The sequence below is a fragment of the Protopterus annectens genome, chromosome 11.part0 (assembly GCF_019279795.1).
Source record: "Protopterus annectens isolate FY-2018-M chromosome 11.part0, PAN1.0, whole genome shotgun sequence".
Lineage (NCBI taxonomy): Eukaryota > Metazoa > Chordata > Ceratodontiformes > Protopteridae > Protopterus > Protopterus annectens.
The window spans coordinates 68,085,682-68,110,847 of NC_056745.1; the positions used below are offsets into that span (position 1 = coordinate 68,085,682).

The following is a 25,166-nucleotide window of genomic DNA, read 5'->3' on the forward strand; positions in this document are numbered from 1 at the left end:
TAAAGATTTATGTTTATTTTCCTTACACAGATAAAATTTCCTGTGTTCAAGCCAAAAAGTTATTATTTCCTTTGTTCAAGGCAAAAAGTCATTATTCCAAATTCAACTAGGTGGAGCTATGCCAAATAAGACAAACATATGATTTGTATCTGAAAATTGCCAAGTAAAAAAAAAAAAAAAAAAAAAAAAGGGTTGTGATATTCTGTATTTGCTTAATTATGTTTCAACAGCAGAACAGTGAAGTGTGTAATACATTCAAGAATTAAAATCAAAAGAGAAAATAAGAACACCACATTACATTCAGAATCTTTTTATAAAAAGTGGGACTGATTGCTTCAATACAAAGATGTACATTTATACCAATGTGTGGATTACATTCCCATATGTTATATTTAACATTTGGGTGGCGCAATGGTGCAGTTGTTAATGTTGTCACCTCACAGCAAGAGGTTCACTGGTTCGATTCTCAGCTGGGGTACTTTCTGTGTGAAGTCTGCATGTCCTTCCTGAGTTCGCATGGGTTTCTTTTGAGTACTACGGTTTCCTCCCACATTCCAAACACGTTTCTGGAGTATTTCTCCCCAAGCTCTGTCCTAGTTGGACATTCCCAGTCAACAAATATTAAATAAATAAAATAAATGACATAAAAACTAAAACTGAGTGTTGTCAAACTCGGACGTCTATTCTGTTTAGGCACAGTATTCTATTCCTGATGGTGTGGCACCAAATGGTGGCCCACAGTTTGTGGAACACGAGATCTGATGTTGTCTATTTTCATACCATCCTCAACTGTTGGGTTTGGATCAGACTTGGCTGTTACTAAAGCTCACGGCCACCAAGAAGCTCTTGAGCTGCTCAGTTATCCATAATTCACCTCTTTTCAGGCTTGCTAGTTGTTGCTGAAGCACCTACCAAGGGGAGAAAACGCTGAGAGAAGAAAAGGAGCCACTTTTGTGATTTTAAGTATTTTCTTCTGATTTTTTGTTAAGTTTTACTGCCTTGCCGCCTACTTTTTGGCATTTTCCAGCTTGCTAAAGTTTATATCTGTAACAGTAACAGTACTTGGAACACATCTACAGCCTGTTTACTGCATTTCCTGTGTTACACTTAATTTAAAATCGTTTTTTTTTCTCTAAAAACTGCATTTTACCTGATTTTGGCCTAGCACTCAAGTGTGGGGTCATTTATTGCACTGTTTATTTTGCTGCTTGTGTATCTCCGCTACCTTTAAACTACAACAAAAAGAAAAAAAAAAAAAAAAAAATCTTGCTGTTTTCCCCACTTTCTTAAAGTTAAGAAAGTTCAGTTACAGATTTGTTGTTCTGAACTGTTTGGAAGTTTCTAGAAGGCCAGTGTTTGCTTGGGCTAAAGGGAAGTCTCTGTGTTCACCAGTGGGAGTGGTTAACACTGAACAGCCTGCCTGTCCCTGGAGGAGTGGTTACTACCTAGAAGCTGTAGTTTTATTGGTCATTTTGGGTAAATTCTGAACTCCTTGATCTCTCTCTCTTAAAACCCTACAACTCTCTTTTTGCGCGGTTTTGCGCACTGAGCAGCGTCGGGCAGCGCCGCCTAAACAGGTTTAAACTATTCCAGGCTTCACAAAGTCTGCTTTTCACTTTTTCCCTTAGAACTGTTCAAACTCTCAAAGTAATCACTCTATTCTCTTTCTATAGCCCTGCACTTGCTCAGCTCGTATAAGGAAACACTAACTAACTAAAGCACTACACCCTCCTTGACTTCTCATAAGTATTAGGCTCCCAATTGGTCCTTCCTGATCAAGTGAAAAATCAGTTCCCTTCCCTAATCTGATCAGTAAAAAAACAAACAGTTCCCTATACTAATCTGGTATGTCCAAGGGTCAGTTTCAAGGTTACTCTCCAGTCCAGCTGGTGAATCTGGGAATTTTGAAGCAATGTTACAATTGCCTTATGTACACAGACAACCCTCTCCTCCTTCCAACAAACTCTAATACATGTAAGAGATTCAGTTACACAGCCAAACTGGAGGCAGAGCTCTCTCAACCCAAGACTGGCAGTCAGTCAGTCAGGAGGAAAAGATAACCACCCACACCACAAATCCGGTCTCACACAGACCTATTGCATCTGCATACCCAACACATAAACACACAAAAACATACTCGGAGGCTCTAAACAAAAATCTGCCTAAACAGCAAAGACCTCCTAAGCAGATATCCAAGCAACAGCCACCCCTCAACAATACCCACGAATCACATATCTCACAAAATCAGTGTGCCTCACAGTCAAAGCCCTTAAGGCCAAACAACACACCAAATACACTTGTTATAGGGGACTCTATTGTCCGGCACACTGATGTCCCGCTCACCAGAATGAACAAGGAGAAGGTCACTGTAAGCTGCCTGTCGGGTGCCAGGATCCGCCACATAACGCAAGCACTCAGGTCACTCCAATGCAAGTACAAGTATGACTCCGTCATTGTCCATGCTGGTGTGAATGACCTGAGATGTACCTCCCTGGACTACATGAAAAGAGACAGAGGAGCTCTCTGATCATGTAGCCCAGGCTGGTATAACCCTGACCTTGAATAGCATCTTGCCCTCACCAAGAATGATGCCACAATATAAAGACAAAATGATCAGTTTCAACAATTGACTAAAGTATTGGTGTCATTCAAAGGGGATCCAGTGTCTGTCAGCCTGGGATGACATGCTCGACAAGCCACGTTGCTTCGCTAGGGATGGCTTGCACCTGTCACCCTTAGGCTTTCGTATACTGGCTAAGGCTCTTGCCACCCCCATAGTGTCTTATTTAGGCAAGACTCAAAGGACAAACCCACCTCCATAGACAACCCAAGGATAAAAAAACTAAAGGTAATGCTACTCAGTGCCAGAAGTCTAAACCTCAAGATGCACGCACTTGAGGCTCTCCACAGTATGGAGAAAATCGATGTCTGTGCAGTAACAGAAACCTGGTTCAAGGCTCCTGAGAGCACCCCAACACTACCAGGTTATAACTCATACCATGTGTTTCGGCCCCAAAACTCGGACCAAAGCACAAAAGGAGGGGGAGTAGCTATATTCATCAAAGATACCTACACCTCCAGGTTAGTGGCACTGCACGAAGCATTGGAAACCATCCATGTGCAACTAACAGCGGGCAAAACTGCCTTTCAGTTTGTAGCCTGCTACAGAACCCCCTCCCTATTACAGGAACCCCACTTGGCATTCCTGAGAACACTGGAGAATTTGAAGGTCTCTCCAAACACTATGTTATTGGGTGACTTCAACTACCCAAACATTGACCGGGAAAACTACTCAAGCCCAAACACCCTCGCCCAACGGTTCCTTGAATTTACAAACTCTAACGCAATGGAATAACTGGTCACCACTCCCACAAGAGGGAACAACATATTGGACCTGGTCATCACCAATATGGGGACTCTATGTTCCACACCAGAGGTAAACCCCTCATTGGTAAGATCAGACCATAATCAAATTTCCCTGGACATCCATATCCCGTCCCCACCACCAGCCAAGGAAATCACTGTAAAGAATTTCTCAAAAGCCAACTATGCACTTCTCAAGACTGAGGTGGAATCCTTCAAAGCCCCTGGGCCAGAGGATAATACAGCCCAATCTGCAGAATCCTTTACAAATGCATTCTATGTGCACCTGCAGGAATGCATGGATCGTGCTACCCCAAATAAAACCAAGACTCACTCCTCCAAAAACAGGAGACCGGTCTGGTGGACCCCGGCCATAAATAAGCTATACAACAGGAGGAGGAAGCTACTACATGACAGAGCAAAATCCCAAAAAGGGAAGGCATCTCTGATCAGTATTAGCAAGAAACTTTGATCCCTCATAAAATCATCAAAGGCCAGTTTCGAAAGAAAAATTGCCCTATACACTAAAGATAATCACAAGACCTTCTTTAGTTATGTCAGGAACATGGACGGAAACTCCCAGATATGCTCTGAATTGTTGCATAACTGTACAAAATATACCGAACCTACAGACATAGCCAACATCCTGGCAGACAGATTCAGCGCAAACTTCTCCCTCCCTTTCCCCCCAAAGGAGCAAATGCCTATCCCAACTGAATGTAACCTCCCTGACATCACAGATGCACAGGTGAAAGCTGTCCTCTCCAAAGCAAAAAATAAAGCATCTATGGGATCGGATGGTGTCCCAGGCTGTGTCTTACACGAGCTCCAAGAAGAACTGAACCCTCACATTAAGTCACTGTTCAAACTTAGCCTTACTACAGGATATGTACCCAAAGAATGGCGTACAGCTACAGTGGTCCCACTCCACAAAGGTGGTGCCACAACGGACCCCGGAAACTATCGCCCCATAAGCCTGACTAGTCTGGTCTGTAAAGCTATGGAGCGTATTATCATGGAACTCATAAACAAAGACATTGGGAGCCTCCAGACACTGGACCCTACCCAATTCGGCTTTGTTAAGGGCAGATCTTGCCTCTTAAACCTAGTTGATTTCTTTGAAACAGTTACCAAAGCCATAGATGAGGGCAAGGTAGTCCACACAGCCTACCTGGACCTTGCAAAAACCTTCGACACAATACACCACTCGGGCATCATAAATAAGCTTACCAGCTTAAATATCAACCCCTATATCACAAGATGGGTTGCAAACTGGCTCAGAGATAGAACCCACATGGTCAGAATCACAGGTGCCATGTCCGAATCCAAACCAGTTACAAGTGGTGTCCCACAGGGCTCCGTTCTGGGACCTCTCTTGTTCGGTATATACTTCCCTGAGGTTCAGGCTAACACAGGGTGATTATGGCTGACAAAGTTCGCAGATGACTGCAAACTGGGGGCCATAATCGAATCTCCAGCTGACACAAGCATCCTCCAAAAGGGTCTCACAGATGGATGCTTGGTGCCAGAGACACGGCCTCAAGCTAAATGCTAAAAAGTGCATAGTCATCCCCTTTGGGAAAAACAAGGTGCCCACAAATTACCACATAGGTGGTAATCCATTAAGTACGGAAGAAGTAATTAGAGATTTGGGGACCAACGTAGATAGTAATCTCTCCTTTGATAATCACGTTGCCAAAGTGGTTAAAGAGACCTTCTATATAGCCCACCTTATCATGAAAGGGTTCGCATCTAGATCAAGAGAGGTCATTGTGCCCCTTTACTCGTCACTCATCAGGCCGATAATTGAATACAATGCCCCTTTTGGGATGTACCTTACCCGACACCTGCAGCAACTGGGGAGACCCCAAAAGTACCTCACCAAGAGGATCATGGGCTACAAACAGATGCCCTATGCAGCTCGACTAAAGAAACTCCAGCTCTACTCAGTTGCTTACCGCCTACTCAGAGGCGATCTATGCCTGACGTACAAAACCATGTCAAACCCAGAATTAATGGACATGCTCCACCTCAAAAAATCCAAGTCCCTTAGAGCTACACGCTCCAGGGACCTAAACCTCAGCACAAAAATAAATAGGGCATGCTGGAGGGACAGATTAATTTCCCAGAGGCTCCCCTCACTCTGGAATAGAATCCCAATTCATGTTAGACATAGCCCCTCGCTGATCCTCTTCAAGCGAAATCTGGACGTGTGGATGGGAAATCGCAAATTCACCTCTGGGATCTCTTCTGTGTCCCTGCTAGACAGAGGCACAGTAAACTAATCTTAAAAGGGTACCTTCTGTGACCTACTTTACAGAGGCACAGTAGGCTAAACTAATAGGGAGGCGGAAGCCAAATACACTCTGGCTAGGCTTATAAATGCCCTAGGGCAGATAGCCTAGTATCTACCTATGAACCAACCCTAACATACCTCAGACCTTGACTGCCATTTTTAGTGAACAGATGTGGTCAGTCTGAACTCTCAATCTTGTATTAAGAGAAGTACTTTTTCTTGATAGTTTTTCTATAACCTATAAATACTTTTTTCCTTTACCCCTTAAACTCAGTGTAATTCTCTTTCACCATAATCTCCAACTTCTAGTACACGTTAGTGTAGTTCTCTGTACCACTGCCAGTTACTTTCCTTTCTCTTCATTACTTTGAAAAGAAAAAAATAAAATGTTTATCTTTCTTTCTCTGTATCCTTTTGCGAGTTGTTATGTCTGATAAAGGACCTGCTGGCTTTAAGAAATGTCAAAAGTGTGCCCATAAAATTACCACTTTCTGATGCCCACACGTTATGTATTTACTTTTGGGCCCCAAAACCTTCAAGAAGATTGAATGCTTTATCTGCAAAAATTTCAATCCTAGTGCCTTAGCAGATAGAAAAAATAAACTAATTTTAAAGCGAGTGTTTCCATCGTCATTCAGAGAGGCTATTGCTGGGGACCAATCCCCCCAAGGCTAAAACTAAAGAGACCTTGACTAAGTCTCCAAGACCATCCACTTCTTCAACTCCTTCTTTGGAGCTGCTGAAGAAAAAACCTAGACCAGATCCAAAATCTGCTCAGATCCACTCTCCTTCTGATCCGAAGAAAAAAAAATCTTTGGCTCCAACCTCTTTGTATCCGAAGACACTATTGAGAACAAAATATTCTCCAATCTTGGATCCAATGCATTCTAGGTTTCCCTTTCTAGAGAGATGTCATTCCAGGTCACCATCCCTTACCTCATCTCATTCCTCCAGGAGTCTAACTGAGGAAGATGTAGACAGAATGATAAGGAAATTCCTCTTGGCGTAGACACAGATAAGTGTTCTTCCGGCTCCTAACATCTCGGGTCAGGAAGCCTACCCATCTATTACATCACCATTATCTGATCTTTCTCTGACACCACTGGTTATTTCGGAGTCACTGGATCCACATCTTCCAGATCCATCAGGCTCGGATCCGAAGATAAGTGTTATCTTTGGATCCAAACACTTCCCTGAGTGCACCTGCTCAGACTTCTTCTGATCCAGATGACTCTCTGAGCTGAAGCTATGTAGTCAAATCTGAGGAGATGGGAGTTGACTCTGATGTTTTTGGAGCCGTCGCTGCCCTTTGGAGCTTTGGCACTGGATAGCTCGGCTCTAACTTCCACCTCAGGGAAGTTGTTCTTGGAGCACAGGGAGGAAGTAGTCCAGAAGCCTGCCTTCTCAGTCAATGTCTTCCATCTCCTTGGAGCAATCTGCTTTGAGGTAGTGAAGAGGGTGTTTTCTGTTCTGACAGGACAGACTGACCCAGCCCCTTTGTATCTCCAATCTAGTTCCCAGATGTCTCTGTGCTCACAGCCACATTATCACCTGGTTCAAGCCTCCAGAGAGCTCCGCTGCATTACCAGGCTATAATTCATACCACAGCTTTTGGCCACTTAACCTGGACCGAAACACTAAAGTCGGTGGCATGTCCACACTCATTAAGGATATCCACACCTCCAGGCTAGCTGCTCAGCATAATACATCTGATAGTGCAACTAACTCTGGGCAAGACTGCATTACAAATTCCAACTTGCTACAGATCCCCCACCATGCCCCCATGATTCCCACTCCTCATTTCTTGACACACTGGAAAATATTAGGGTATGACCCAACACCCTTAATAGACGATTTCAACTACCCCACCATTAACTGGGAAAACTACTCATGTACCAACTTTTTTGCTCAACGTTTTCTGGAATTCATAAATTCCAACGCCTTGGATCAACTTATCTACACCCCTACCAGGGGCAGCAATATCCTAGACCTGGTCAATACCAACATGGGCGACCAGTGTTCCACACCAGAGGTCAATTCCTTGCTGGTCAAATCCGACCACAAGCTAATCACCCTAGACATCCACATCCCACCCCCCCCATTAGGGAAACTACCATAAATAATTTCTCCAAAGCCAACTTCACGCTTCTCAAGACAGAAGTGCCAAACTTCACGACACCTATGCAGACGGATAATAGAGGTACGACTGCTGAATCCTACACAAATGCACTTTATAAGCACTTACACAAGTGCATGGATCGTGCTATCCCTAAGAGATCCAATATGCTATCCTCCAAAAATAGGAAGCCAATCTAGTGGTCCCCTGCCATAAACAAAAGCTACAACAGAAGAAAGAAACTGTTGTAAAAAAAAAAAAAAAAAAAAAAAAAAAAAGGAGTAAAATCACATGACTGGAGGAATTCTGTGGTCAGCCTCAGTAAGAAGCTGAGATCCTTTATAAAATCCTCCAAAGTTAGTTATAAAAACAAAATCGCCACCGATTCTAAAGACAACCACAAAGAAGTCTATAGCTATGTCAAGAATCTCAATGGCAACACTCAGACCTGCTCTGAGTTACAGCACAATGGCACTAAATATACAGAACCAAACGATATTGCCAACATCCTGGCAGATAGGGAAAGGGGGGTAAAGTTAGCACTAAGGGGCCCATCTCTATACTGGAAGAATACAAAGTTCCTGTAATCATGGCTGCACAGGTAAAAACCACACTCTCCAAAGCCAAGAACACAGCATCCATGGGACCTAACAACATCCCAGACTGCGTTCTACATGAACTACAGAATGAACTGGCACCCCACCTAAGCACCGTGTTCAATCATAGCCTCACCTCAGACTTTGTGCCCACTGAATGGTGCACAGAGATGGTTATCCCACTCCACAAAGGGGAACTACCACCCCATTAGCCTAACGAGCCTGGTCTGCAAGGCCATGGAACGTATCATCATGGAAGTTATAAACAAAGACACTGGTAATCTCCAAACTCTGGACCACACCCAGTTCGGGTTTGTAAAAGGAAGATCATGTCTCCTAAACCTGACAGACTTCTTTGAAACAGTCACCAAAGCCGTAGACCAGGGTAAGGTGGTACACAGAGCCTATCTAGATCTTGCCAAAGGTTTTGACACCATCCCACACACTGGAATTATAGACAAACTCACTAAACTAGGTATAAATCCCTATGTCACAAGATGGGTTGCCAACTGGCTTAATGACAGAATCCACACTGTGAAAGTAGCAGACTCCGAATCCGACTTGAGACCAGTGACAAGTGGAGTACCACAGGGTTCAGTCCTGGGTCCTCTCCTGTTTGGTATCTACTTTTCTGAAGTACAGGCTAACACATTAGGTCTTTGGCTAACGAAGTTTGCAGATGACTGCAAACTAGGAGCCATAATCAAAACTCCTAACGATGTGGACATCCTACAAAAGGGCCTCAATGAGACAGATGCCTGGTGTGAAAGCTACGTCCTCAAGCTCAATGCCAAAAAGTGCATAGTCATCCCCCTTGATAAAAACTCTGTACCCATGAGCTACCACATAGGTGGTAGTCTACTTAACACCGAAAGTGTGATACGAGACCTTGGTACACAGATGGACAGCAGTCTCTTCTTTGATAATCACATTGCCAAAGTAGTCAGGAAATCCTTCTATGTGGCACACCCCATCAAAAAAGGTTTCTCATCCAGGAAAAAAGAAGTCACTGTTCCACTCTACTCGTCACTTATTAGACCCATTATAGAGTACAACACCCCTTTTACTATGTACCTCACAAGACATCTACAACAACTGGAAAGGCCGCAGAAATACATCACAAAGAGGATTACCGGCCTCCAACAGATGCCTTAAGCAGACCTTCTCAAAAAACTCCAGCTTTCCTCTGTCACATATCACCTACTCAGAGGCGATCGCTGCCTAACATACTAAGCTATGTCAAACCCAGAGCTGCTGGACAAACTCCACTTAAAGAAATCCCAATCCCTCCGAGCTACACGCTCTAGGGACCTTCAATAAACAGAACAAGCTGGCCTAAACCTTGTCAACACAATAAACAGAACAAGCTGGAGGGATTTCTGTCCCACAGACTTCCCATACTCTGGAACAAACTACCTATCTATATCAAACAAAGCTCCTCATTAGCATTTTTCAAGAAAAATCTTTATGATTGGATGGGAAATAGGAAATTCACCCCGGGATCACCTCTGTGGCTCTGCTTGACAGAGGCACAGGAAAATAATTTTTTTGGGTGGCGAAAGCCAGGCTACCTTTTTGGCTAGGCTTATATAGGCCCTAGGGCCAACAGCCTGGTACCTCCCTATGAACCTACACCACGCTACAGGGACAGCCAGCTCAAGGCGTCCAGACCACTCAAAAGAGTCTTACAATCTCTTTCAACACTTCATTGGAACATCCTACTAAAGAAGTCCATCAGAAGAAGAAATGCAAGAGGAGACATTTGGACTCTCCACAAGAGTCAGTCACTGAAGACACTGATTTCGAAGAGGGAGAAGGGTTCCCACGATCACCTCCAGAAGACAGTCTCATCTGAAGACATTCTTGAGATCCTTAAGAAAGAGCTCAACAGCATTTGAATAAAACAGCCGAAGTACTACAACATGCGTTTCTGCCCAGTATATGATTCACAGAAAGTCTTCTTTCGGCTTTTCCGGGTAGGGGTCGCCACAGCGGACCATCTGTCTGCTAATGATTGGCAGTGGAGTTTTACGGTGTCGAGTTGCCAACCCGGCACCCACCCTTCCACAGAAGGCACACAAACACCTAAGGCCAATTTAGAGTGTCCAATTCACCTACTGCATGTCTTTGGGAGGTGGGAGGAAACAAGAGCACCCGGAGGAAACACACGCGACCACAGGGAGGACATGCAGACTCTGCACAGAAGGCACCCCAGCCGAGAATCGAACAGAGGACCTCTTGCTGTGAGGAAACAACACTAACTGCTGCATCACCGTGGCTGCCCATATGAGTCACAGAAAGTACTACACTGTTAATAAAAAACTGTGTATTTTTAAAGAATACCGACTTTTTTTCGAACGGGACGGGGCATTTTTCTGCTAGGTTGTGAAACTGAAGTTACGGGTAGTAAGTTTAATGTATTGGTGACCTCCTACGATAATGAAGAATGATTCATATCCATCTTCTTTTTCACTAAGAAGACATTTATAGTCTTTGAAAAGGATTACAAATCTTCACTCCTCTATCGTGACACATACCGTACCAAAGATCCCTTATCTAAGCATACTCCAGCATACATTTCTCTTATCACGACCACTAAAGCTAAACAGTTCGAATTTTATTTGGTATTAACCCTAAACTGTAATACATTCAGTCTATGTTTTCATTTGTAAAATGTTACGATCATCATCTTAAACAAAGTTATATTAATTCTGATTCTTATAGGACATACACACGTAACAAAGCCTGCCAAATACCAACACGTCCTGTTGAAAATTTCCACTACAAACGAAAAACCACATCGCTGATATTTACATTAGTTAGCAAGACTAAATATCACATCTGAGACAGAAAAGCACCTAGACAGTGCATTTTTAAAATTTAAATACATATGACATACTTTCAATTACACAAATACATAATAACGTTTCAACACTTCCCTCTTAATCCTTACTTTAAAGGCATTCTACAAATTCTTAGATTTACCTGGCATTTCAATGTGATCTTCGGATAATTTTTAATATGAAGTTACCACACAGCATTCCCTCACTAGTAAATGTTTACATCCGTCCCACACTGATGATGTAAGAGGGCAGGTAGGATTTTAATTGATGATCACTTTCTCCAATAGAATGTTAGAATGTCATTATTTTCTTTGGAAACACAAATTGAAGCGAGAAACTGGGCGGGTCTTCCTGGTTTCTGAGACGGAACTAAGAGAAAATGAACTAGATTTACACTCAACGCGGTTGGAGAGGAGTAGGTGAGTTTAATTTGAACTTTTTGTTGTTTTTTTTTGCGGTAGTTATTGTTTTTATTTGCTTGCATAAAAAATATTGCACAGAATGACTCGCTACAATGTGTTGTATGCAGATTGCACACTCCAGTCTGAGTTGAGGCTTAGAAATGGTGCAGATCATGCAGCTTGTTGAACAGTATTTTCAGTGATTCTGAGCAGTGCATGTCGTTATGAATTCAGTCTACGAATAAAGTGTGCTCCGCGTGTATTTACTGAGTTCGTAGTCGTGAACACTCAAACTTGGTTCAGTTAGTCAAGCTGCTGTGAAAATTCATGTTAAGTTTTTTTATTGTACTTGTAGAATAAACAAGGAATCGCTTCACAATTCGTACATGTGTTATGTTTTCACGCATGTTGTGATCATTTATATGTTAAGTGCTCAGGGCTTGACCCCCGGGAATTGTAGGTTTCAGGTCAAATATTAGGGGGTTATAGTACAAATCATGCGATTACTCACCACCAGATTTGCACCACTATATGCTTTGCACTGTTTTCTCTACAGGATGCTTTACTTTTCTTCTGTATTTTTACGGCATACAACTCAGCTGTCCCTACATTTAGTTCAAAATGTGTGTGTTTTAAATTTAGACATATTTGAGACGTTGTTATTAATACCAACTGTTTTAATAGCATTTCTTGGAAGCCGTTTTTATCGGTTGTTATTCAGATATGCCTAATTCTGGAGGTAAGATGTTGGGAGTTGCAATTTACAAATAGCACTAACCTGCTGGTAGCTTCCATACTTATAAAAAACACAAAGAAAATGCTTGTATAATAACATTTCAGAGAGTTAAAAACTCGTTCGGAAAATCTGTGGCATGGACGTGACCGAGGATTGTGTGAGCTGCTGACTTTTCCGTCGTGGATGCTTGTACATAAACTAGATTAGTTGTCCAGAAAAAAAATGCCAGAAGTAAACTACATCTGTCTTTCAGTCACAGCATATTGCAGCCAAGAAAAAACTGTTTAGTGCTAATTTGTACAGTATATCTGCTACCAACATGTTCTGTGTTAAACACATATAGTAAGGAGAAAGTTATCCCAGTAAACGCATAAAAAACGGATAAGGTCGTGTACATTATTTGCATTGTCATATTAGGTGAATACAGTGCGAGATAGTATTAACTGTTCTTTAATAGTAACAGGTAGTACTGACTGACTGCGAGAAGATGGGTGAGTCTAGTTGTGATGTACTCATTTGGAAGAAGTTTACATTTGGTAATGAGTAAAATGTATGTGTATTGTATGCAATCAGATATACAGAGTATGTGATTTTCAGGTAATGTCATTTGCTGTTGTAAGTTTGAATATAAAACTTTAGTGGTGATTTGAATGCTTTGTGCAGGCTAATGTGTCACTGTAAAAAATAGAAAATGTCAAAGGTGAAGGACCTTGAGTGAGAAGTCTTTGGAAGAACCTTTTAGGTGTTGCGATTGTAGTAATTTTGGCTGTATGGTATAATGTTGATGGACACCTGACTCTGGTTAAGCTAGGACACTGATTTAAAATGTGCAGTTTGCATATTTGTTTCGGTAGCTTCATTGGTATGCAACTGGATGTATTAGATTTTTCTTAATTTTTATATTGTTTTGCGGTGAAGCTCTTTCTCTGGGGAGGCACTCATGGGTTGCCATGTTCTCATTAGGTAGGTTTGTAATTTTTGAGTTTGTCAGAAGAGTGCACAGCATTGTTAAAGGTGATAGTGTGCTTGACTAACTGTTTTGTGAGTTTGTTGTCGCTGATAACATTTTTAACAAGGATTGGAATTTCCTTTCTAATTTTGAATGCGTTAGCTGTCCGTCTTACAAGTTATTCAATCTAAAATCCTAGGTAGATGTAAAGGTGCGTGTTTCCTTTTGGTTGGTAATGGGATGAACGCTATGCTGCTCATTTTTATGAGAGCCTAAGAGTGTGAATAACATTTTTTTTGAAGTTTAATGTTGAACTGTAGCATTTGTTGCCACCAAATAAGTTTTGTATAGGTTGGCTGAATTAGTTTTATAATACATTTTGAATGTTTGACCAAATAGCTAGGCTGTCTGTGTAATGTAGAAAGTAAACAGAGGTGCAGTAATGTGCAAAATGCTGTTTATAAAAAGTAGGAAGAGTAGTGGTCCCAGAACTGGGGTTTGCGGGACTCCAGTAGGAGGATTTTTTTATAGCTGCTGTAATTGTGTATCTAGTCTTCGATCCAGTTTACAAGAATGGATTTAGACCAAAGTGGAAAGGAATTTTGTTTGAAACACCACAAAAAGTTTTAGTTATGTCTATAAAGATGACTCTAGTTCCTGTATTGTATATGATTTATGTTTATAAAGGAGAAGATGACAGATTAGTACTGTAGTTTTTGAAAGATATTTGGTTAGTGTAATTTCTTCTTTAGATGTGACTGCTTCAAGGTTCATAGGTTGGTACTAGGCTGTCAGCCCTAGGGCCTATACAAGCCTAGCCATAACAATTCCCTGGCTATTTCTTCCCACAATATTTACTTTCCTGGACCCCTGTCTAGCAGGGCGACTGACGTGATCCCTGGGGTGAATTTCCTTTCTCCCATCCAATCGTCAAGGTTCCTCTTGAAGAGGTCCAAAGAGGCACTCTGCTTTACATGTATGGGCAATCTATTCCAGAGTCTGGGGAGTCTCTGGGTCAGGAACCTATCCCTCCAGCATGTTTTGTTTATTGTGATGACAAGGTTTAGATCCCTGGAGCGTGTGGCTCTGAGGGATTGGGATTTCTTTAAGTGTAGCATGTCCAACAGCTCTGGGTTTGACATGGCCTTGTATGTTAAGCAGAAATCGCCTCTGAGTAGACGATATGCGATAGACTATAGCTGGAGTTTTTTAAGGTGGTCAGTGTAGGGCATCTGCTTTAGGCCTGTGATTCTTTTAGTGAGATATTTGGCCTTTCCAGTTGTTGCAGATGTCTTGAGAGGTACATGCCAAATGGGGCGTTGTATTCTATAATGGGTCTAATGAGGGATGAGTACAGTGGGACAATGACCTCCTTTTTTCTGGATGAAAAGCCCTTCGTGATGAGGTGTGCCACATAGAAGGATTTCCTGATTGTTGTGGCGATGTGGTTATCGAAGGTGAGACCACTGTCCACCTGTGTCCCTAAGTCTCTTATCACACTTTCTGTGTTCAGTGTACTGCCACCTATATGGTAATTCATGGATACATGTTTTTTCCCAAAGGGGATAATACATTTCTTGGCATTGAGCTTGAGCCCATGGCTCTGGCACCAAGCATCTGTTTCTGTAAGGCCCTTTTGTAGAGTATCGACATCATTTGGGGATTCAATAATGGCTCCCAGTTTGCAGTCATCTGCAAACTTTGTTAGCCAGAGTCCCTTAATGTTGACCTGTACTTCAGAGAAGTAGATGCCAAACAAGAGCGGCCCCAGGACTGAACCCTGAGGTACTCCACTTGTCACTTGTCTGGAGCTGGATTTGGAGTTGGCTACTTTTACAGTGTGGGTTCTATCAGTAAGCCACTTAGCAACCCATTGGATGACATGGGGATTAATGCCCAACTTAGTAAGTTTATCTATGATTCCAGAGTGGGGGATGGTGTCAAAGGCCTTGGCAAGGTCTAGATAGGCTGTGTGGACCACCTTACCCTTGTCCATGGCTCTGGAGACTGATTCAAAGAAGTCAATCAGGTTCAGGAGACAAGATCGGCCCTTCACAAACCCAAACTGGGTGGGGTCCAGTGTTTGAAGGTTGCCAATGTCTTTGTTTATAAGTTCCATGATAATACGCTCCATGGCCTTGCAGACAAGGCTTGTCAGACTGATGGGACGGTAGTTTCCGGGATCCAAGGTGGATCCCCCTTGTGGATTGGGATAACTGTAGCTCTGCGCCACTCAGTGGGCATGAAACCTGAGGTGAGGCTATGATTAAACATGACACTTAGGTGAGGTGCCATTTCATATTGTAGTTCATGTAGTACACAGCCAGGGATGTCATCTGGTCCTATGGATGCTGTATTCTTGGCTTTAGAGAGTGCGTTTTGTACCTGTGTGGCCGTTATTACTGGAATTTGGCAATCTTCCGGTATTGAGATGGGCCATTTAGGGGGTGAGAGGGGGGTGAAGTTGGCACTGAATCGATCTGCCAGGATATTGGCAATATCCTTCGGATCAGTATATTTAATGCCATTCTGTTTTAGCTCAGAGCAGATCTGAGCATTGCCATTTAGATTCTTGACATAATTATAGAATGTTTTGTGGTTGTCTTTGGAATCTTTGGCAATTTTATTTTCGTAACTAGCTTTGGAGGATTTTATGAGGCATCTCAGTTTCTTACTGAGGCTACTAAGGAGTTTTTGCATCCTGGGATTTTCCTCTTTTCTGCAAAAGTTTCTTCCTTTTGTTGTAAAGTTTGTTTATGGCAGGGGACCACCAGATTGGCTTCCTTTTTGGATGAGAGCATTTTGGTTCTATTTGGGATGGCACGATTCATGCATGAGTGGATGTGCTCGTACAGTGCCTTAGTGTAGGATTCAGCAGTTGAACTTTCAGTTCCCGTCTGCATGGGTGTCATGAAGTTTGTCACTTCTGACTTGAGTAGCATGAAGTTGGCTTTGGAGAAGTTTTTTATGGTGGTTTCTTTACTGGGGGGTGGGGGTGGGATGTGGATGTTAAAGGTGATTAGCTTATGGTCAGACCTGACTAACGAGGGGGTGACCATAGGTATGGAGCATTGATTTCCCATGTTGGTAATTACCAGGTCTAGGATATTGGAGCCCCTGGTGGGACTATGGATTAGTTGATCCAGGGCGTTGGAATTTATGAATTCCAAGAACCGTTGTGCAAAGGTGTTGGGACAGGAGTAGTTTTCCCAGTTAATGGCAGGGTAGTTAAAATCACCCAGTATTAGGGTGTTTGGTTTTATCTTAATATTTTCCAGTATGTTTAGAAAGGTGTAGTGAGAATCTTGGGGTATGGTGGGGGATCTGTAGCAAGCTACAATTTGGATTGCAGTCTTACCTAGTGTTAGTTGCACTTGGAGAATTTCAGACACATTGTGTTGGCCAACTAGCCTGGTGGTGTGAATATCCTTGGTGAATATTGACACTCCTCCACCTTTAGTGTTTCGGTCCTGGTTTGGTGGCCAAAAAGTGTAGTAAGAGTTGTAGCCTGGTATTGCAGGGGTGCTCTCTGGAGCCTTGAACCAGGTCTCAGTTACTGCACAGATATCGATGTTCTCCATTTTTAGGAGTGCCTCGAGAGAGTGCATTTTGAGGTTTAGACTTCTAGCATTGAGTAGCATTACCTTCAGATTTTGCATGCTTGTACCTGTTACGGTGGTGGTAGGTAGGGTCAGTAATATAATATATCATGGAAACTGTGGATAATATGGAAATTGTTTTGTCATTTTTCTGGGTCTGATGGATTGTTTCCCTTGGGAAAGGGAGTAGGTGCAATGTTTATGGTTTAAGTGATGTGATGTGTTTTTTGTCATGGAGTGGTGTTGCAGTAAATATTTTGCATGTGGGAATGAATCGTAAACCTAGATCTCTATGGTCTAATATGGCCGCATGAAGGGATATTTGCTTTATCATTTTAAAATGTTTTCCACAAATCAAACTTGATTTTTTTTCTGTCTGCAATGATTTAAGTCAGTGAGATGCACATAATTGCAAAGGTGGTGATGCATTCTCAGTACATCTTGTATACGAGGATGCCTGAGGATACTTAACAGGACTTTACCTCAGAATCAAATCGCACTACATCTGGAAACTGCTGCAGGGTTGTACACTTGAACTAAGTGTTCACACTTTGGTTCTGTTAAAAAAATATGTTGTAGTGCCACTTCTGACACTTGCTTATTAACTTTTGTGCTAAAAAGGACAGCAGTATTCAATTACTCAGTTACTGTATGTGCACCTATAAACAGTTGCAGAGAGCCATATGCTCAGGGTTGAGTTCTCTTTTGCAGAGGGCAGTATCCTTCAGAGATGAGTTCCCTGTTGCTGTGAGCATAATGTTTATGGTCTCTTCCACTGCTTTTGCCAGCTGTGGGCATTCTGATCCCAAGTCTAATCCTTGCCATGATATATATGTGCTAAAACAGAGGTTGTGGCATCTTGGCTAATTTATAGTCGCTGTTTTCAAGAATTCATTGCTTTAGATGCCTTTACTGTATTTTGTACTAGTCATTTGCTGTCTGCCACAATTCTTGGCCTGCGCCCATTCAGAGCTGTAGACTGTTGATTTTCTAATCACCATACTAAGTTGTTGTGGTGGCACTAGAGCCAAATCATTTGTAGTAAGTTGTTGTGGTTGTACCCAAGCATGAGGGAGTTTTTGCATTGCCTCGGTACTCCTGTTGCCATCAGGCTGGCAGCAGATCATATGGTACACAATGACTTCATGATATTTAGTGCCAGGTAAAGTAGGAAGCACTAGTGAGTGCTTATGAAGTGAATTTGTAGGAAGGGTCTATGTACTAGAACAGCAGGATGGAGAATGAGCCAAAGAGTGTATATAAGCATTTGTTGTCACACTAAGCCACGTTGGTGGTCGCTGCTTTACATGTCATTTAGTTGTTGCAATACATTTTATTTACTTTTGAGCTCTTCAGATATTAATACTGTACTTTGTATACTTGGGCATGGTTTTATTCTTCCTGTAGGTGATTCCACATGAGAAGTGCAAGTATCTACCTCAGGAGGCCAACATGGGGTGACATGGTCGACAGGCCTCGATGCTTTGCCAGAAATGGCCTTCACCTGTCACCACTGGGTTTTCAGACCCTGGCCATGGCTCATGCCTTCCCCATTGTGCATTTGTCCCAAAGACAGACCTTCCAACATAAAAGATTGTCAAAAAGTCAATTGAAGGTCATGCTGCCTAACGCTAGAAGCCTTAACCTGAAAATGGACTCACTGGAGGCTCTCCTTGTATTGGAAGATGCTGATGCCTGTTCAGTCACAGAAACTTTGGTTCAGGGCTGCGGAGAGCACTCCTGTCTTACCAGACTTTACCTTATTCCACACATTCTGACCCCAAAATGAGGTCGGGAAGACTAAGGGTGGTGGAGTCTGGACAGCCACACTTCCAGACTGCTTTGCCAGCCTGATGCACTGGAACTGCTCCAGGTGGAACTGACAGCAAGACACCCATCCAAGTTGTAGCTAGCTGTAGACCCCCCCCCCATGACTCGGGACACCCACTTCTCTTACTTGGATCTACTTGACCCCAGCGTACCCCCTAACACACTCTACCCCACCATAGACTGGTTGAACTATTCTTGCACTAATGAACTCTCTCAACAATTCCTTGACTTAATCAGTTCTAACACACTAGACCAGCTCGTCTCACCCCCCACAAAGGGAGAAGACATTCTGGACTTGGTTCTCACCGACATGAGTGACTGCTACACCACTCCCATAGTATGTTTTTCCCTGGTGAGATTAGATCATCGGGCAATTTCCATTCGAAGTTTCTATTCCCCCCCCCCCCCCAAGCCATAATCAAGCTAAAAAACTTCTCAAAAGCGGACTACAACCTCCTAAGGGAGAGTATCATTAGCTTCACACCACCACTTCCCTCAGAAGATGCACACAACTATGCTGAACAGTATTCCAGTGCAGTATACAAGCACCTGTACAACTGCATGGACTCGGCCATACCCAGCAGAACTAAAACCTGATCCTATAGGAAAGACAAACCTGTTTGGTGGACATTCTGTATCAATAGGCTTTACAACAAAAGGAAGAAACTGTTGTTTAAGGGTAAAAGGGAACAAATTTCAAATTGGCAAAACTCCCTCTTTAGCCTCTACAAGCAAATTAAATCACTAGTGAAAGCCTCCAAGGCCAGTTATGAATCGAAACTACCCTCTGAAACAAAGGGAAACCATAAAGTCTTCAGTTACATCAGGAACCTCTGTGGCAAAGCCCAGGTTTGTTCCAAATTAGTACTTGACAGTATCACTTGTACTGATCCTGTTGACTTAGCTGACCTGCTAGCAGATAGGTTCAGCGCAAACTTCATCCCTCTACCCCCCCCCCCAAAAGGCCCTTTTGACATCCCCAATACTTGTCCCACACCTCACATTTCTGTAGATGAAGTGTTACAAGCTCTATCCAAGGCAAAGAACACGGCTTCCATGGGACCTGATAGTATCCCAGGATTTATTATGCACCATCCACCAAGAACTGGCTTTGCCATTGAGCACCCTATTCAACCACAGCCTAAGTACAGGCTTCATTCCAGCAGAGTGGAGAACTGCCATTGTCGTTCCCTTGCACAAAGGTGGTGACACTTCTGACGCTGGAAACTATCACTCTATTAGCTTGATGGGTCTGATCTGTAAAGCCATGGAGCGTATTATTATGGACCTCATAAATAAGAACATAGGCAATCTACAAGCACTTGACCCCACCCAGTTTGGATTTGTCAAAGGCAGATCTTGCTTGTTGAACCTGGTTGACTTCTTTGAGACTGTCACCAAGGTCCTGGATGTGGGAACGTTAGTGCATACAGCTTACATTGACTTGGCCAAGGCCTCTGACACAACCCCCCACTTGGGCATCATGGAGAAGCTAACGCAGCTTGGCATAAATCCACATCTCATCAGGTGGGTGGCCTACTGGCTCACCAACAAGACCCTCAGTCAAAATGGGCATCTCCTCCTCTTGATAGCAGATCTGGGCACCTCCTTCTCTGATAGCAGACCTGTCACTAGTGGAGTTCCCCAGGAATCTGTCTTTGGACACCTACTGTTTGGCATCTATTTCTCAGAAGTCCGGGCAAAGACAAAAGGCCTGTGGCTGACCAAGTTTGCTGATGACTGTAAGTTGGGTGCTGTCACTGACTCCCCAAATGATAACATACTACAAGATGGTCTTTAAGCAACTAATGACTGGTGTCAAAGTCATGGCCTCAAACCAAATACAAAAAATATGTATCATCATACCATTCAGCAAAAACACTACCCCTACTGATTACCACATCAATGGCAACCCCCCATTCAGCAAAAACACTACCCCTACTGATTACCACATCAATGGCAACTCCCTAAGCACACAACCTGTGGTGAAAGACCTGGGCACTCAGGTTGATAACATCGCATTCAACCATCATGTAGTGGTCAGAAAAGCCTTGTACATCTCATACGTAAAGGGATTGCATCCAGAAAAAAAGGTGGTCATTACCTCCCTATACTCCTTCCTCATTAGACCAATAATTGAGTATAACATCCTGTTTGGGATGTACCTCTCCAAACACCTGCACCAACTGGAAAGGCCACTGAATTACTTCACAGAGAATCAATGGCCTCCGACATCTGTCCTGTACAGACCGGCTCAAATCATTATCACTCCACTCAGTATCATATAGATTGCTCAGGGGTGATCTGTGTCTCGCTTACAAGTCTATCTCAAACCCTGCCCTGCTAGAAATACTCCATATCTGTAAGTGTAACTCCTCATGCATTACTGCTCAAAGCGCCTGAATCTAATATGCGGCATCAACAAAGCCTGCTTTTGGACATATAAGAAATCCCAATTCCTCAGAGCCACACGCTCCAGGGATATAAAACTTGTCATCACAATGATCAAAACATGCTGGAGGGTAGGTTCCTGACCCAGAGACTCCCCAGTGTCTGAAATAGACTGCCCATACATGTCAAGCAGAGCACCTTTTTGGCCCTCTTCAAAAGGAACCTTGACGATCGGATGGGAGATAGGAAATTCACCCCGGGGATCACATCAGTCACCCTGCAAGACAGGGGTCCAGGGAAGTAAATATTGTGGGAAGAAATAGCCAGGGAATTGTTATGGCTAGGCTTGTATAGGCCTAGGGCTGGTAGCCTAGTACCAACTTTTGAACCTATGAGACAGGTTTGTGCCCCAGAGGCTGCCCTGTCTCTGGAATAGACTTCTCATACACTTCAGAGCACCTTGCTGACCCTCTTCAAGTGCAGCCTTGATGAGTGGGTGGGAAAACACACATTTGTCCCAGGGGTTCCACGTGTGTCCCTCATTAACAGGGGCAACAGGTACTGACTGAGGTTTCTTTTTGGGGATAAACTCTTGGGTAGGCTTTTAAGGGCCGCAGGGCCCTTAGCCTAAACCTCCTGACTTGATTCAAGTCAAAAATGCTCCTGATTCTAGTAATATGCTCCTGTACTTATTTTCCTATCACTCAAGGATTTTGTCTTGGAACAATGGAAAAGGTTTCATTGGCAAAGTCTCTCTATGGGCTTCATTACTATCAATTGAATGAGCCTTTGATCCTATGACTGAAGAAGGTTGACTGTACCCAGCTTGTGTCGTAGGTTCATACTATTAGGCGCTTGATCTGTGAGGATCACAAGAAGCGTAGCTTTGCGTTCTTGTGGTAGTTTTTATCCATTGTATTTTGTGTATGCATGTTGGGAGGCTGGCATAATGGTTAAGATGCTTACATTACAGACACTAGGTACAGGGTTTGATTCTCACATGGGGCAATTAGCTAGGCTTAAAATGTCCCACAAGGGCAGTTAGCCTACTACTAATCCATGAATCTCTGAATCTATTTTTTTGGGGATATGTTTGGCATAATGGTTAAGGATAAGGTGCAAAGTTTGATTCTGGCTTCTGGTTATTGGCTAGGCTTAAAATGGCCCTGCAGTGCGATGTTTATTTTAGTGCTACGTAGCCGAATGGTTAGTGACAGCCTCATGTGCAGTAGGTGCAGAGTTTGAAAAAAAAAAAACCAGAGACAGGCAGAACAAAGATATGCTAGCATATTTCCTTGCTGCCCCTATCTGTGAGGGACATAGATGCTACATGCATCTGGAACATTTCTTCCTGGGCCTCAGCTGAAAATAGGCTCTGTCCTAGTCGGACTTTCCTGGTCAACAAATGTTAAATAAAGTTGGGCATGAAATTGCAGTTTCCTTTCCATTGCTCCAAATTACATTTGAGTAGAGTAAGAGAAGTACTTCACTTTTATGTCGAATGGGAAGACTTTCCCTAAGAGGTTCAGTTCCAGCATTTGCCTTGCACAGCCATATGACAAACAAATTAGCCTTCTTGCACAAATTCTTGTCTAAACCACAAAGACTACCTAGACAAAGGTTTGATGTACAGGACATTCAGCATCACACTAACAGGCAAACAACAAAGGTTTGGTACATAGGACATTTGGCATCAGATTACCAAGCAAATAATATAAACACTAAACAAAACACAGCTGCAGAAGGGGGTAACTCAACAGGCTGGGCCAAAGCTCTTAAGATTACATCTGGTACTATGTTAGTCATAAGTGACTACATACTCAGACAGACGCACGATATTGATTGTTAGCTGCCTCTCAGGTGCCAGAATCCAGTGTAACTTGGGCCTTCAAATCACTTCATCTTAAGTACATATATGCTATGGACTTTGTTATGCAGAAATTAATGACTTGAGATTTACCCTCTTAGATTATCTGAACATTGTCATGGTGGAGCTGTCAGAATGTTCATGTAAAATTGGTCGGAAACTAGCATTGAGCAGTTTTGTACCTTCACCAACAATGGTGCCACAGTGTAAACAAAAGATAATTGGGTCTAATTATGAGCTTAGTCATTGGTGTCATTTTTAAGGGGATCCAATGTGTATCTGCCTAGGATAAGAAGGGCAACTCTGGATGCTTTGTAGTTGTGGCTACTGTATAACGTCTGGGATCTTTTCCTCCCCCATTGTGCCTTTTTTTAGGCAAGTTCAGGGTGCTCAAATTAGGTACTTGACCAATAAATATCAAAACCATTATAAAGGTGCCCTGCTCAAAGCTAGCAGTATAAACAAGACCTCGCTTCCTTGTTGGGATTCTTAACTCTTGAAAATATAGATAGCTGGACTTCCAGTGGCTGCATGGTGATCATGGGTTTGATTTAGAGCTCTCCTAGTATAAAAATTACAAGTGTGGAAAAAAGCCAATTGGATAATTCAATAATAACTGGATGAAATTTAATTTACTGGCTAGTAATTACACTGCTTTAATACCAGCAAATAAGACATTTGGCGAAAGTAACAGAACAATGAGCCAAAAAAAAACTGCTAAAAAGACTCCAGCTGGGAGGAATCTTGGCTGTTCAGCGAAGAACAGTTTGGTGTTCAGTTTTAGTACCGGAGGTGGTTTTCAGTAATTTAGGGGGAAAAAATCAGATGCACTCTTGTTAAAAACACTGAAGAAATATAAACAGTGAAATAATAAAAGGCTGGAAAATATAAGGCGCTTTAAATAGCTATTCACAAGACATGATTCCACTGCAAAAATCAGAGTGAAATGAAGACAAGGGCTGTCTGTTCAAGAAGAACTGTTTCAAAAGTGCATGCAGAGAAAACCTGATGTTTTATTCTGTACCAGAGAAACTGGAATGAATGGACTGTATTGCTTTTATGAAACTACAAATAAGCAACTGGACTACACAGCAGGGTTTGTTAATTGAAAAGGTACATTGTGTGCCACGTGAGAGGAGTCTCTATACCAGTATTAGTAAATATACAATCATGCAAGCAGAAAGAGCTGCTCCTGGCAAAATTGTGGCAGAGGGGGAAAAGAAATAAAAGTGGGGAACAACTGTTTGTGAAAAATGATTTTTCGCTGTACACCAAGCAGAAAAGAAACAAGTTTATCCCAGCAGTCCTGAAATTTGGAAAGGCATGTGTGAGATTCAAGCAGCTGTATCCAACTGTCTTCAGAATATTTTGCTGGAAAATCAAATAGATTTTTGCATTCAAAATAGGACAAGGAGGGAAAGTAGCTTAGCCAACAAAGAGCAAGTCAGCAAGCAGAGTGGGACTCTGCTTATTTTCTTGTAATGTCTCCAGGAAATGTGCATAGTTCCATGATTGCTGTAAGTTAATAGGATGAAGGTTCTGAAATGCTAATTATTTTTCATTGAAGCAAAAAGACTTTAAAGTGTGACAGGTTCAAATGGTGATGAGATGAAGCAACTGCATAAGAGATCAGCTTGCCAAATAGTGTGTGCATGTAAGTGAAGAGCTGGAAGTAACACGTCCAAAAGAATGGTCATGTGTAACATGTAAAAGTAATGTTTTTCTTTAAGAATGGCAACTGTTCATTTCATGCAATATAAATGGTATTGCGGTTTAAAACAAAAGCAAAGAGTACTGAATTATTCTAAGAAATTGAGGGTTTAAATAGCAGTAATGCTGGCGACACATTTGGATAAAATGAATATGCGAATTTGACTAAGTATTTTGGGTGGATAGATATTCAGCTGAGTATCAAGGACAAAGGAAAAGGGGAGTAATCAAAATGATTTCTAGAGGAGCTCCAATAATGATAGAAGAGGGGAAAGACTTTAATGGTAGATTGGTGGTAATAAGGGGTTACTGGCAAGGAAGAAGGATTATGCTGGCATGTATTTATATTCCACCTAAAACTGCTGTCATGGATGGGAGAAGTAATCCGCTTTGAGCAGGAAATGGTGACTGGATCTTGGTTTGTATTGAGGGTGTATCAGAGGGACCTAGAAGAGTAACGATAAAAACA

General features: G+C 42.5%; 2 protein-coding genes across 2 annotated transcripts in view; one reads left to right on the forward strand and one right to left on the reverse strand.

The window, feature by feature from the left end:
- Window positions 1-11,455, reverse strand: part of ZCRB1 (zinc finger CCHC-type and RNA binding motif containing 1) — a 364,751-nt gene extending 353,296 nt beyond the window's left edge. Inside the window, exon 1 of the mRNA XM_044087452.1 lies at window positions 11,357-11,455. The gene's annotated coding sequence lies outside the window, so the exon portion shown is untranslated. The remainder of the gene's footprint in view (window positions 1-11,356) is intronic.
- An 86-nt stretch (window positions 11,456-11,541) lies between these two features.
- The window catches only part of PPHLN1 (periphilin 1), a 1,295,616-nt gene continuing 1,281,991 nt past the window's right edge, over window positions 11,542-25,166 (forward strand). The window contains exon 1 of the mRNA XM_044087450.1: window positions 11,542-11,633. The gene's annotated coding sequence lies outside the window, so the exon portion shown is untranslated. The remainder of the gene's footprint in view (window positions 11,634-25,166) is intronic.